Genomic DNA, 15,153 nt, shown 5'->3' with positions numbered 1-15,153 from the left:
ATTTTGTAGTTGTAGCATTACTTGCGCTTGTCAGCCTGAGTGCACGTATGACTCAAAAGCAAAGCACGGAGTGGTCAGGTGGGCACCTTTGCAGGAAGCCCCCGCCCATTAGCGATAGACCATGCTGGCCTCCCCGATGCCGGTCAACAAAGGCTGAAGCTTGGGACCCACTTCATTTCACCCTGAAAGTAGCATAATATGATAGGTCAATTATGCCTCAATAAAAAACAACATAAAACATCGACTTCGTGAGATTTAAAAATGTCTGTTATTGAAAATATGCTCCAAGGACTCAGTTGAATGCATTCTTCTGGATCTTGGGAGAAAGGTCTGGGCGGGAGGTATAAATTCGGAGATGCTTTGCAAGCTGATGGCATTAGAAGGATGTGCTTGGATCCGCTCACTAAGGGAGTAAGGAAGGTCTGAGCCCGTGACACTCAGTATCCTCTCAGGCTGGGAGGCTGTTTGTTTCCGCTACGTACTTAGTCACTAAAATAAGAGTGGACAGTTATTGTTATACAGCAAGACAGGAACACTGATTTTTAAGAAGTCAATATTATACTAGCAAAGGTGATTTTTATATAGCTCAAGAAAAAGCCTGATCTATATTGATGTTTTATAATATATTTTACATAGAGCACGGTTTTGGTGAGATGTTAATTGGATAGCAGATGGTAGAGAAAAAGGTGGTTTGGAATCAAATATAGTAAACCCTATGTAAATCCAGATGGAGTTGGTATTTTTTATAGGAATTCTTTGAGTTTTTATGCTGATACTTTCTGTACCTTTCTCGGGGGGGGGGGGCGGTTAGAGAATTTCTACTTCACAAACACTTTCATGATCAAGTTCTTTCTGAGAATTTCCATGGTAAGCATATTGTTGAATGAATTAGAGAAAATGTTAAGCAAGATGTCACATTTCAAAGTCAAATCAAAAGTAAATAGCCCTAGCTGGTTTGGCTCAGTGGATAGAGCATCAGCCTGTGGACTGAAGGGTCTCAGGTTCGATTCTGGTCAAGGGCACATGCCTGGGTTGCGGGCTCAATCCCCAGTAGGGGGCATGTAGGAGGCAGCCCATCAATGATTCTCTTCATTGATGTTCCTATCTCTCTCTCCTTCTCCCTTCCTTTCTGAAATCAATCAAAATATATTTTTTAAAAAAGTAAATAGAAACAAGCCAACAAAACAAAAAACAAACAAGAAATCTAATCCCATTTCTTTATTAGGAACAGTTATTTATGCAAAGCTACACCTTTTATATAAAATCAGGTTCTTACAAGAGCCATGCCTTGAATTGTTTTTTAAAATCTCTAGACGGATATAGAGGTTACAAAATAAACAGGAGTAGGTTAACATTTTCCCCAAACCCCTTTAGTGAGAGAAAAATCTTTTAGACATTAATCTACATATTTAAACATTATTAATAATTTCATACATTTCTGTTATCAAAAATATTTAATTTAACAGATGTCATAATTTATAACTTATGTATAATGTAATCCAGGCTTGCACATGAAGTTATAATAATGAAAAATTGAATGTTTAGAAAATGGTTTTAATAATCTATGTGATTCTTACACTTTTCTAAATATCATTTAGTAGTCTGATTATTTTTTTAAGGAAATTAAAATAATGTTCCATATTTTAAGTGGAATTAGGGATTTTTATAGCAGAGATGATCAGTCTTGTACTCTGTGCTGCCTATTTTGCTTTTACTTCTTTAAAAAATAATAAGCTTTTGATTATCTGATTAAACATGAGCAAAGCAACCCTCACCTAGGCATGCCTTCCTCTCATTGAGTAAATTAGCACATTCATCATCTTGTATATTTATCTTTTTTGTATGTGTGATTCAACAGTTAAGTTCTGCTCTTAGCAAATGTTATATATCTTAATATTTATATAATTTTATATAGAGGAAAACATTAATGATGAAGGTATTCTAAAATAAGGTAAAAGTGGCTATATTGGCTCTTATGCAGGCTCTTTAAATAAATTGTATCACTGTGACAGGTTATTATTAAACATAGAGCTGTTTCATAAATAAAGTTCATATAATTATATTTTGTTTGCTTTTAGTTTTCATTTGAACCACATATAAAAACCTCAACTTTAAAGGAAAAGTGGTTCACACACACACACACACACACACACACACACACACAACTAGAACTTGCATAACATTTTGTAAATGAAATTCTGTCATACTGCATGATCATTACAGAACTGCCAAATCGCCTGCTGGTGACTGTTCCAGCAATATGACCCGCACATTGAACACGATGGTAGGGTTGTTCCCGTGCACACGCCACAGGAAAAGGGCGAGGGACGGTGAGGCAGATCGTTAACACACATCCAGCTGTGACGAGTGATCGCATCCCTCGGTAACATCGCCTCAAGGAGGGAAAGAAGGCAGAATTTCAAGTGAGATTGTTCCGCGAGTTTTCTAAAACGGACACGTGGAGCCCACCGGAATGTCTCTGCTAGGAGTGACAGGCAGTGCAGTTCTCTTAAACAGCTAATGCATTTCCACACGACGTCCAGGGTTAGACGGAGGCCTGCCTCCCAGCCTCCCCAGCAGTCTTGGCCAGCGATGCGACTAACGCCCCCTGAGCCTTCTCCTTGTCTGTTTGGATGTTTTGACTGAACTAAGTAATTCCAATGATTTCTTTATTTCATCCTACTCTGACACTGAGTCCATTGGAGCATCTGCCCAAGTTATGTAAGATTGAGAACGTGTTTGCAATCAGTGCTTACACTGTTACAAGGTTAATTCTAGAACATCAGGAGGAGGCTCTTTTCAGATACTTACCGCTTGAAGGTGAAACTCTTTACCAGAAACATTTGAGGTTGTTCTAACTAATGGGGTTCTAAGTCAGGTCTGCACTTACTGTCTAGGATCACTGTCAGCACCCTGTGCCTTCCTCCTCACTCTCTGAGGCATGCACATTTTAATGGTGAAAGTTTAAGATGGACTTTTAAATTAAAATTAGTAAGGCGATTTATGCTAGCACGTATTTGATAATTGTGAATGATTTTATGAAGTTCCGACTCCCGCACCGTTAAGCCCTGGTTTGTCAGGTGGTAGCCTACTCTTTTTTGACACTTGAATCTCATGCAAAAATTCCTTGGCCATTTTCAGGAGAGAGGTCAATCTGGTGAGTGTAGAGCTCCCATGACCCCTGAGTAATTAATTGCTTTTTATCTTTTTTAATAATTGTTCTGATAAATGTTTTTGTCCTTCTCTTTAACCTCCTTAATCTTCATACAAACACGAACAACATTAGAGGTTCAGTCATTGGTGGCAATGTCCCCGCTCTAATTTCCTGGTTTCTCAGATACATTCAGTATGAAATAATCACCTTAACGCCAGTTTCCCCAAATGGATGTCCTTTCAGTACCTGTGCAACTATGGTAATCTCTTCACCGCTATTTAACCAGGTGGGGTTATTTTTTGAGCGGAATGTATCTGGACATACCCCTTTTACCATTTCCCTATTGAATTAGAGTTTCCACATTTTGATACAATAGACATGGTGAGCTTTTTGTTGATACAGTCTCTTTTGCCAATGTGAATTTCCCACTTGATATCATCATACACTAATATCGCAGCCCAAAGTGGTATTTTTTTTTTAGTTCTTAATATTTTAATGATTAAAGATCAAATCACGTAATCATTAACCATTTGTTGAGATAATATTACATTGACAAAGAAGCGAGTATGGATGTAGGCTGATCATTGCTTTTAAACGTTGGATTTAAGCATTTTGTGGGTGTATGAAGATGCCCTGCCCACTTTTCAGTGATCTGAGTGCAGTCAGGAGAGCGGTCAGGGTCAGCTGTCGGCTTCTGGCTCAGTGGCAGCCACTTTGCCTAAGGCCATGGTCGGCAAACGGCGGCTCTCGAGCCACATGCGGCTCTTTGGCCCCTTGAGTGTGGCTCTTCCACAAAATACCACGGCCTGGGAGAATCTATTTTGAAGAAGTGGCGTTAGAAGAAGTTTAAGTTTAAAAAATGTGGCTCTCAAAAGAAATTTCAATCGTTGTACTGTTGATATTTGGCTCTGTTGGCTAATGAGTTTGCCGACCACTGGCCTAAGGCAACACCATTCCTGGGACAACCTGCATCCAATAACTCATCAATGAGTGGAGTAAAGTCCCAGGTCTCTTGGTCTAACCCACTATAACTCTGAAGGAGCATTTTATTTCCAGATTTGCTTGCGGGGTTGGCCAAGTCTCTCATCGGCTCTGTACTGTCATTGATGCCTTTCTCCGCCCAGTCCTGTGCGTCTCCTCTCCAGCGTCAGGCGGCACGTGGGATAGCCCTACGTCATGGCAGAGACTGGCTTCCCCAGCACAGCACCGAAAGGCGGCGGCGGTATATTGATATTCAGTCGTCTGTCTGTTTCTCCTCTGGAGCCACCTCCAGTTCAGACACATGGTACTTAGCTATAGTGGGTCTCTGTCGGCACAGATCTGGGTGGGTGGGGCCACACAGACAGACGGTAGATCTGCATGGCATATTTAAGGAGCAGAAGAGTGAGGAGAGAGGACCGAGTAGCTCGTCTCTGCAAAGCCACCACATACAGACAAGGCGTTGCTTTTTTTTCAGAAGTGACTTATTTCAACTTGAGTTACCAGCAGCCACCAACAGACATAGAGCATGTTGCAGTCTTGTAGCAATAAAGCAGCATCCAAGGGCCTTTCCTTCCCAGGATTCTATGGCAACCTCTGTACCGCACGCTCGTTAGAGCGAAGTTCTGTTTAATTGATCTACTAATGCATTGCTTAATAGTAACTGTTAAGCAGTCCTTTGTTTCCAGGTCATATTTAGGGTTCACCCATTTGCATAAAAGCATTTCGTTAGCTGAAACCAATCATTACTAGTAATTTTCTTTCTTCAGTTTAAAATAACTAAGCCCTCGTTGAGGTTTTCTGAATAGCAAATATTTATATCTTGGAGAATAGGCTTTCTGCATGAGCTCGGCTGGCTTTGTTTCTGTGAGCAGCTAGGAAATTACAGAGCTTGGAAATGTTAATCAGGGAAGACAAAAAGAAGGTGTCTTTTTCTCCAGCTGAAATGCAAATCTACAGTGACGCTAACTATAGGCCGCATCCAATATTTGATGACAAAGTTGTAATGGATAAATATAATTTAAGATACACAGTAGTTACCCACTGCATAACTTTTGCTAATTGGAATTTTCATATGTTCCACTCAGTGCAATCGAGACACTCTTAGCTGAGCCATTTCCTGTATTTCAGACCCATCCAAAGGACTGAGCTTCAGATTGCACTTGTCACAGGCTTTAGATTAGCTTAGAAATAAACACGAACACAGCGATGAGACCCTACGTTAACTGGGAATAGGGGCGAGGTGGAAAGATAACATTTCCCGGAATATAGCACCCAGTACGTTCTAAACACCAGGCTAGGGACTTGAAATATGTCAAACCAATCAGTTATTAGCAACACTATTTCCATTGTAGGGATCAAGAAGATGCGTCCTTAAATAATTCTAAGTCATCTACTCAGTTTATTCAATAACTATTAATTGGACATACAATGTGCGAATAGGCTTTCACATTAAACTACTCAGAAAGAGTAGCCAAGATGCATATACGAGCTCACATTACATTAAAAAATCATGACGCAAATATTTAAATGCTGTCATGAGCCAGACAGGTGCTGGTCAATGTGGTGTTATGTAATGTGATATCCAACATGATCATGCTGAGTAATTGTGGAGCTGGTTTTTATACTCTCTTCCTACTGTGAGCTCTACGGTGGAATGTTCATTTTATCTGAAAAGAAGAAGCATTACCATCTCTGGTTCATATCAACTGCTGTTGATGTTAGTAGTAGCTCTTGTTCTTCCAGAACTTTCTCTGGCCAGAGCGCATATTCCTGACATTCTTTGGGGGAGGGGGATAATTTCCCACACCATCGGCTCTATTGTTCAGAATTGCCTGAGACACTAATTATGACATGAAATTACTAGTTACGTTGAGTGGAGGAACTAGAGAGGATGAGGGAAGAAGCAGTTTAAGAGGAACTGGGGTTTGGTTCCTCTGAGATCAAATGCTTGTTCTTCAGTTGTGCAAACTAGGATTAAGTTGCTCAATTACTCTGTAAAATAGCAGTAATCAATACGGTTTATTACAATAGCAGATATCTGAGCATTGCATAATCATATTTTTGCTAATATTATCTTTGCCATTAGATTTATGATACTAATGAGGAGTAGAGTAGATATGGAAGGGAATTCTCTATATCCATTTTCCCTTGGAAAGGAAAGATTTAAAAATATCATATCAGGCATGTACCAGGGCACTTAAATACAGAATATGTTTTAAAAAGTAAGCAAAATATTTATGTATCACATTACATTTTTTAACAAAGAAAAAAAGAGCAAAAGTGAGGGGGTTGTACAAGGCCTTGGGTGCCTGAGTTAATAGTTATTAACTTCTTTTGAATTTTCAGTCTGGCAAGTGGAGTGAAATTTTTCTTCTATCAGTTGATGGAATGACAGGAAAAGAGACAAAAGATTTCATAGGTATCAAGGGAGCTATTTTAAGAGGCGTGGCCCACCTGCTTGCGGGCAGGGGCCGGGGGGCGGGATTGGGGAGGTGGATGTATGAAACATCTGCAGTGACAGTTGGGATCACTGTGTAGGTAGTGTTCTGTTTAAACCCCGCCATGTCCCAACCAAGGACCGGGCCCACCGTGTTGTCAGTTTCCTCTCTGCAGCACCTGGTGTCTGTCCAACTGTGCAGAGTTGAGGTGGAAAAGGTAGCATTGCCTCTCTGTTAAGTCTGTGACCATCAATGACCTGGTCTGTGGCAACTGCCTCTTTCCTAAAAGTTGTTTCAGTCCATCTCTCATGGATTCCAAAATTGTGTTTCATTGTTTTTGGAAGCTGTGATTGGGGAAATCTCTATTTTTCATAATAGTTGAATCCTATTACCAACAGGGTATTTTTTTCCATATGGAATTTTGATTTTCTAATTTTAAAGTAATGCATGTTCATAACATGTTTGGGCAGTGTAAAGAAACAAAAGGATGGGAACCCCACATCTAATCGAATCCTCCAGACATAACTGTAATGAATGGTTTTAAATGTATTTTCCAGATTAGTATATGCTGCTGTACACTTTAAATGCGTTTGTATGTTCCATATAACTATTTTTTAAAAAATGAGTTATAAATGCATATTTTATAACCTGCTTTTTCTTTTAACTATACATCCACACATATTTGCATGTCAATAAATATACATCATTATTTAATAGTTGCATATTCATTCAATGGCTGTTCAATGACTTTGACCTCTGTGTTATGCTCCAGTGAACAAATAGGGAACAAATTAAACAGCCCTGTCCTTGTATGAATTCTTCATGCATATAAATTGGTATCTTTATTTTCTAGGAGAAACACACTATATGATGTGTTCAAATTACTTCCATTTCTGCCCACCGGGGTTGATAGAGTCTGGGAGAGGCAGGCCTAACTACACACACATGAGTTCTGGCTCTCTTAGATTCTAGAGAGAAAATAGAGTGCTTTCAGAAAACGCAACGGAAGGGTTTGAGCTCTCCTGGTGCGCCCTGAGCGCTGAAGGGTGAATAGTTAGGTACCGGCTTAGTGATGAAGGTCTGCAGGTGGATGTCAGAGGGAGAGCGAAAGCACAGCATTCGCACAGTCATCTCACGATCTTCCTGGGGGAGTTACTAAGATTTGTGAGATCATAGAGGGGAGAGGCACCACCATCGAACTTGACAGCCTGAGTCACAAACTCACCGCTGTTAAATCGCTCCCCCAGTGTCCTTCCCTCCAGCCCCATTCTGCTCCCACTGTGCCTTCCTTCCCAGGCCTTAGTTTATGATATAATTCCCCCAGGAGTGTTCATCATCCAGGAATGTGTAGGCTAGTCTCTAATGTTAACTGAGTTTCTCACAGGGAAAATGGTAAATTCATTTAACCTAAAAGACTATGTTTTGAATTTGATAATTAACATTGATATTATTGAAGGATTCCAAAATGATTCTTTAAGTTTATTACTCATTTTAAAACTATTTTGCAAATACTGGACAAGATAAAAGAAAAAAAGAAAAGAGAGAGACAAAAACCAAATTGGTAAAAGAAATAAGAAAGCATGCTAAACAAATAAAAGGACGATACCAAAAGTATTTTTGAGAAAATGAGCTATATTGTCCTGTTAAAAGATAATGAATCTCAGATCAGCTCAAAATATAATATCAAATTTTATATTTACCAACAAAATTATATCTGAAATGTAAGAAGCAAAAAAGGAATTGCAATATATATATGTATCAAATTAAATGGAAACAGTCATTATATATCAATAGAGAAAATGCATAATCCTATATAGTATAACCTTAATATGCTAAGTATCTGGTCGTCCGTTCAACTAATCAAAGTATAATATGCTAATGATATACTAAGGCCACTCAACCACTCACTATGACATGTACTGACCACCAGGGCAGATGCTCCAACTAGTAAGTTAGCTTGCTGCTGGGGTCGGGCCAATCAGGACTGAGCGAGATGGGCCGGACAGACCCTGGAGCCCTCCCGCAGTCCCTCTCTGGCTGGCCAACCTCCTGTGTCGCTCCCCGGCCCCGATTGTGCACTGGTGGAGTCCCTCGGCCTGGCCTGCACTCTTTCGCTATCCGGGACCCCTCGGGGGATATTGAAGAGCTGGTTTCAGCCTAATGGTGGAATGACCGGTTGCTATGACGCTTATTGACCACCAGGGGTCAGACACTCAATGCAGGAGCTGCCGCCTGGTGGTCAGTGTGCTCCCACAGGGGGAGCGCTGCTCAGCCAGAAGCCGGGCTCATGGCTGGAGGTTGCAGCAGCGGTGGTGGGAGCTTCTCCCGCTTCCGTGGCGGCGCTAAGGATGTCTGACTGCCAGCTTAGGCCTGCTCCCCCCAAGTGCATGAATTTTGTGCACCTGGCCTCTACTAAAATATAACTGTCTAGAAAACCCATATATTATATTGCATTACATAAACAGAAACTATTTTTAAAAATTGATGAAAACACAATAATTGCAGATTTAACAATCCCTCTAAGATTTTGACATATGAAGAAAATAAAGATGGTTTGAATATTTTAATGCCATTGATTATAGATACCTATTCACCTACATCAGTGATGGCGAACCTATGACACGCGTGTCAGCACTGACATGCGTAGCCATTTCTGATGACACGCGGTTGCATGCCGAGGATGAAACATTTGCTGCTCCTGAGGATGAAACATTTGCGACTAGAGTCTTGGAGTTAGTTTTTTCCTCAAAGTGACACACTACCCGAGTTATGCTCAGTTTTTTGGCGAAGTTTAACACACCAAGCTCAAAAGGTTGCCCATCACTGACCTACATGCTATGCTCTACTATATATACACATATGCAAATGTGTGATGTCTGGATGACACATGATACATACTACACATTATATAAGTACTAGAGGCCTGGTGCATGGATTCGTGCACTGGTGGGTCCCTCGGCCTGGCCTGTGGGGATCGGGCCAAAACCGGCTCTCTGACATCCCCCAGGGATCCCGGATTGTGAGAGGGTGCAGGTCAGGCCGAGGGACCCCATCGGTGCATGATTGGTGCCGTGGAGGGACCGCAGGAGGGCTCCAGGGCATGCCCAGCCTGTCTCGCACAGTCCTGATCGGCCGGACCCCAGCAGCAAGCTAACCTACTGGTCGGAGCATCTGCCCTTTGGTGGTCAGTGCGCATAATAGTGACTGGCTGAATGGTGGGTCAGACACTTAGCATATTAGGCTTTTATTATATACATAATGTACATATTTTTCATTTTCCATAATATATTTTCTTATGTTATTATGGCAGAATTTGAAAAGTATCCTCCCTTAAGAAATTATACATTTACAATTATATAATATATGAGCAATTAACAAAAGGCAATTACATATTTAAATGAGTATGTGCTTATAATTATATGTAAACACATATGAATAAGAGAGGTGGCCTTTCAAAGAATGATTTAAGAAAAAGAAAAATCATAATAGGATATTATAGAATACAATGATATAATGCCATATATATGAAAATGAAGCAAAAAAATTATATGTGGTATGTAATGCAATGCCTTACATTTTATATAATTACATAATATATATTTAATTAAACATTCTATAATTGCTAAATCTGTGTAAACATTTGGTAGACATACACATATGAATTTATTATATATAGATGCATGCATCTATATACATTAAAATATTTCATGTTACCCTATTTATTTATGTATTTAGTCATTTATTCTCTTATTCACTTTTTCAGGGCAGTAGCCTCTCAAAGCAGGATTTTAAAAGGGAGAGAAGCCACAATGGTAAATACTGGCTATGTGACTGCAGCAAGTCACCAGCAACACTGAAACTTGAAAACTAGTTAAAAATAAAAACATAATACATAATGACATGTGTAAAGATTCCATATTAAAATCTTCACCACAAAGTGCTATGTTTAAAAGCTGTAAACACCATTAGTCCGTGCCGGGAAGGACCTGCTGCCGCCTGCTTCCGGTGCAGCCGCTCCTCGGCCCACTCCCGTGCCTCCTGGCCTCCCCGAGTGTCCACATGCCCGGGAGCTCTGTGCCGTGCCCACCACGGTGTTGCTGACTTTGCATGGAAATCGCTGTTTGTTTCTCCATGGGACTTTCATTTCTCTGGGTCGTGGTGTGCATTTGATTCATCATTTGGTCTGAGTGGCCTGGCCTGGTATCTGCTGGTAATGTAAGCGTAAGAGAGTTGTAGCAAAGGGTTAAGGAAAAGAGAGAAATGGAAAAGATGAGATTGTGATGACAAGTTATTGATCATTATTTTTCAGAACTTTAAATGGCTTTTGAATAGAATACAAGTGAGCTCAAAAATGGTTTAAAAGTATATGAAAGGGATATATCAGATTTTTTTCTTACTAATCTACACTAATAAAAGAGAAAGATGCAAATTGACCGTACCTTCGCGATGCCCACCAGCCAATCATGAGTGAGTATGCAAATTGACCCAACAAAGATGGCAGGTTAATTTGCATACACAGCCACAGAGCAGCCGGGGGCAGGACGCTTGCATCATTGCCTTGGCGACGATGCAGGCATTCTGCAGAAAGGTGGCTCCGGGTCAGAGCAAAGGTGGCAAGGCGGCTCCGGCTTGAGCAAAGGCAGTGGCGGCAGCCAGACTGAGTAGAAGTCCAGGGAACAAAAGGCCCATTCTTGCACGAATCTTCATGCATTGGGCATCTAGTATCTATATATATATTTATCTATATCTATATCTATATCTATATCTATATCTATATCTATATCTATATCTATCTATATCTATATCTATATCTATATCTATACACTTAGGTACAGTGCTTAATTTACCATACATATATATTAGCTTCTTCATTGGTAGAAATGTACTATTGGTTTCAGTCAAATTACCTCAATTTCTGGAAATAAATGTATCTTTACATTTAAATTCAAATTGTTATTGACTCAGTAATGCTTGATTCAAAAAGAAATTGAAATGAACCTTTTAAATGTCTATCTTCTAATATCTCCCTAATAGAATGATACTTATTCCTGGAATCAAACCATCTAACTGCTCTCAACCTCCAGGTACTTATCCACCACATTTTAAAACATTCTTTTTGTAACTGCACTATTCTAAAAAAAGAGGCACTATCCTTTAGCTATAGTTCAGTGTAATTTCCAAAAAATAAATTTTTTAAAGTGTGTAACATTTCAATTTGCTCGAATATCTAAAAGCATTTCCCAAAATATGCTTTAAAAAACCTTTCAGAAAAATAGTAGAATGCCACATAGTTATAGACTAAGTCTATTTCCATTTTGCTTTTATTTTATCAAAGCTTTATTTCAAACTGTCCTTTAAAATATTCTTTAAAGTTTTAACTAGCTCCCTATACTGACCTTGGAACATGAATTATTTATAACAGTATATAATTACTTCCTTTTCAAAATATTAAAATTATATATTATATATCTAATAGTAAATATTAATAGTAATTATACAGTAAATACTGCATAGAATTTGTATGCTTTATTTTTTCATTTTCATTTCAGTTCTTACGTGAAGCATATTCACTTAAAACATATATATGTATATATTTATATATATGGTATTGTGTATATTCCCCAAGCAAAATGAATCATAATTTTACCATTTACTTCCATAAAAATGCATTGTTTGTAATGACTGTTTTGCATGATTTATATCATAATCATTCATAGCATCAGTAAAATAAGTCCAAATAAGAAGTTTAATTTTAAAAGATTGTTTTCACATTCAAAGAGTGAGATTCCTTCTATTTCATGGTGAAACATCAGGGTATAAGATATAAATTACTTTATTCAACTAAGCAGTTGAAGAAAATCTATATAACCTCTGATTTTTCTACTTCTACTTTATGTTTGAAGCCCCAACTATTCAGAAAAGACCAGATAAAATCTCCAGTTCTTAAGGGGCCTTTCACGCCGATCTGAGGCAGGCAAGTTGTAAAATGTACAGCGATGGGAAGTACCAGCCACACGCCCGTCCTCCTTCCCCCGGGGTCCCCTCCCCACTCTCCCACCCCCACCACTGCGCTCAGTTTTCTCTGCCTTTCTTGGAATCGGATCCTGTTTAAAACTGAGCCCTTTGTCCCTTTAGCTGTAGGTGAGAATTCTTGCATTCTTAATCGTATAACCTGGTCATAGGTAGACTTAAAACCTGGTTAATGGAAAATGCTAGAAGTTAGGACCTCAGCATGTTCTCTTTCTCTGGGCTTCTGTGCCTCCACCTGCCTGTGCCTTCTTTTTTCACATCCTGGTTTTTATTGACTATAGAGAGCAGGGGTCCTCAAGCTTTTTAAACAGGGGGCCAGTTCACTGTCCCTCAGACCGTCGGAGGGCCGGACTATAGTTTAAAAAAAAACTATGAACAAATTCCTATGCACACTGCACATATCTTATTTTGAAGTAAAAAAACAAAACGGCAGAAACACCCGCAGGTGGCCCGCGGGCCATAGTTTGAGGACGCCTGATAGAGATGCTGTTTGAAGGTGGGCGCCGTGGGAAACACCATTTAGCTAAGGACCGAGAAGGACCGCTCTGACTGGCAGACTGAGCAGAAGTCCAGGGAACAAAGGCAGCAACAGGGAGGCCAGTTAGCAGAGTGCAGCGCCGGTGAGACCGGGGCAGCGTCCGCAGGGAGCTGCCAGGCTCGTGCATGGACGACGCCTGCAGTGACCCCCAGTGACCCCGGAGCTGCTGCTGATGGGAGGGGTGGGTGTGGGGGGAAGGTGAGTCAGGGTGCCTCCGGGCCTTGGCCTGAGCTGTCCAATGACAGGCCTGCTAGGGGATGAGGAAGACGGGAAAACAGGTTTGGGGAAATTAGGTGATATGTGAACTTTGATTTGAGACACATGAAATCAAAAGCCCATTAGATATGTATCTTAATTATCTACTGCTAAGATGGACAAATATTTATATTCATTTCACTTCAGTAAATTTACTTAATCAGGGATCTATTTTGCGCTTCATTTATGCATCAACTTTTCAGAGCAATTCATGTCTTTGACCTAGCGCCCGTGTGACTGCTGTGGGCTGTGTCGGCCAGGACATCCGCCTGTCCCTTCTGTTATTCTCTGACAGCGTGTGGCAATGGCACACAGGATTCAAATTTGGGGTTTTGAACCTTCATTTTGGCAAGAACCTCTTGTGGAATCACTAACAGCTCCAAAGAGACAGCAGAAAAAAATGCCACAGGAACCCCTATGGTTTGGCTTTGTTTTTTTTTACTCTACATGTTTATACATTTATACAAGTCAGCCATGAAGTTAGAACTCCATTTTACACCTTCCCTCTGAAATCGGAGTAGAAAAGAGAAGCTGCTCCTGGGAAAGTGTCAGATGAGCCTTCGATTCTAGTGGTTTTAGGGTCTTACCTGTGCCCTGAGGTAGCTCAGCCACGTTTGAAACCTGAAATTCTCCCAAGCACCGGAGGAGGGAAAGGTGAGCTTAAAACAGCTGGGTGATTTTCCTGGAACAAAGTGAATGTTTCTGTTAGATATCTCATAAGTGACATACTAGATGCATTCTTTCTTTCTTTTTTAAAAGAAAAGTATCAGCCACAGAAAACTGAGTGCTGCGGCCTCCCTGGGCCTCTTTTCTTCCTGGCTCACGAATGAAACCACGTGGCGTCTCCACGTGGCAGGCACTGCGGTGGACGCTGGGGTGCAAAGATGCTTGCCTGAGGGGTTCAACTTCCGCCACAGCCCAGGTACTGAGCCCCGCCTCCTCCTCCTCCTCATTCCACCTCATTGATCGGTGAGCAAACAGGCAGAAGAGAAGACACCTCCCTGCCTCCATCATGCTTACCGTTCCAAGTATCTTAGTTCCTTTTAAAAAATAAGACACTTTTGAAAAGAATAGGGGCATAGAGCATGGTGACAGGTGCCTGAATGCAGACCTCAGTGCGGCCCCGGTCCTGGGCAGCAAGTTCAGAGTAAAAAGCTGTGCTGACTCCAAGGTGAGCCGCCCAGAGATCCTTGGTCTTCCTGTTGTGAGCTGTTTGAATTCATTGCACAAACAGCTATTTTGAACATAATGAATGGCATTATGATGTTATGAATGGCATTATGATGTTGTGAATGGCATTATGATGTTATGGTATGTATATCTACTACTAATTAGTAATGTTTCATCATAGCCAAACTATAGGGGTTCTTGTGGCATTTTATTTTGCTTTAATTTTCATAAAACATCAAATTCTGCTTGCCACTCATTCAAGGAATATCATTTTTATGTAGCTCAACTTATCTGTGGCTACTGGTTTTACCTGAGCATTCCATCTTGGTTATTAAAATAAACACATCTTATTTCTGGAATAAAGTTTTATTATCTAGCATTATTTACAACAGCTAAGATCTGGAAACAGCCCAAGTGCCCACCAGTAGACGAGTGGGGGGAAAAACCAACCATGGGACATTTGCACCATGGAATACTACGTAGCGGTAAAAAAGAAGGGTCTCTTACCCTTTGAGACAGCATGGAGGGACCTGGAGAATATCGTGCTAAGTGAAATAAGCCAGCCAGAGAAAGACAAGTATCCCATG

The 15,153-nt window shown here is 40.4% G+C and overlaps 1 long non-coding RNA gene across 1 annotated transcript; it reads right to left on the bottom strand.

Moving 5' to 3' along the window:
- Positions 1-271: 271 nt before the first annotated feature.
- On the bottom strand, positions 272-14,584 carry LOC114227537 (uncharacterized). The gene is made up of 3 exons (XR_008555728.1): positions 14,417-14,584; positions 13,984-14,078; positions 272-489 (listed from the first exon to the last, which is right to left on the bottom strand). It is a non-coding gene; the product is annotated as an uncharacterized LOC114227537 (long non-coding RNA).
- Positions 14,585-15,153: the final 569 nt, after the last annotated feature.

This window comes from Eptesicus fuscus, chromosome 4 (assembly GCF_027574615.1).
Source record: "Eptesicus fuscus isolate TK198812 chromosome 4, DD_ASM_mEF_20220401, whole genome shotgun sequence".
NCBI classification, from domain to species: domain Eukaryota; kingdom Metazoa; phylum Chordata; class Mammalia; order Chiroptera; family Vespertilionidae; genus Eptesicus; species Eptesicus fuscus.
This window is presented reverse-complemented; position numbering and strand designations above follow the sequence as displayed.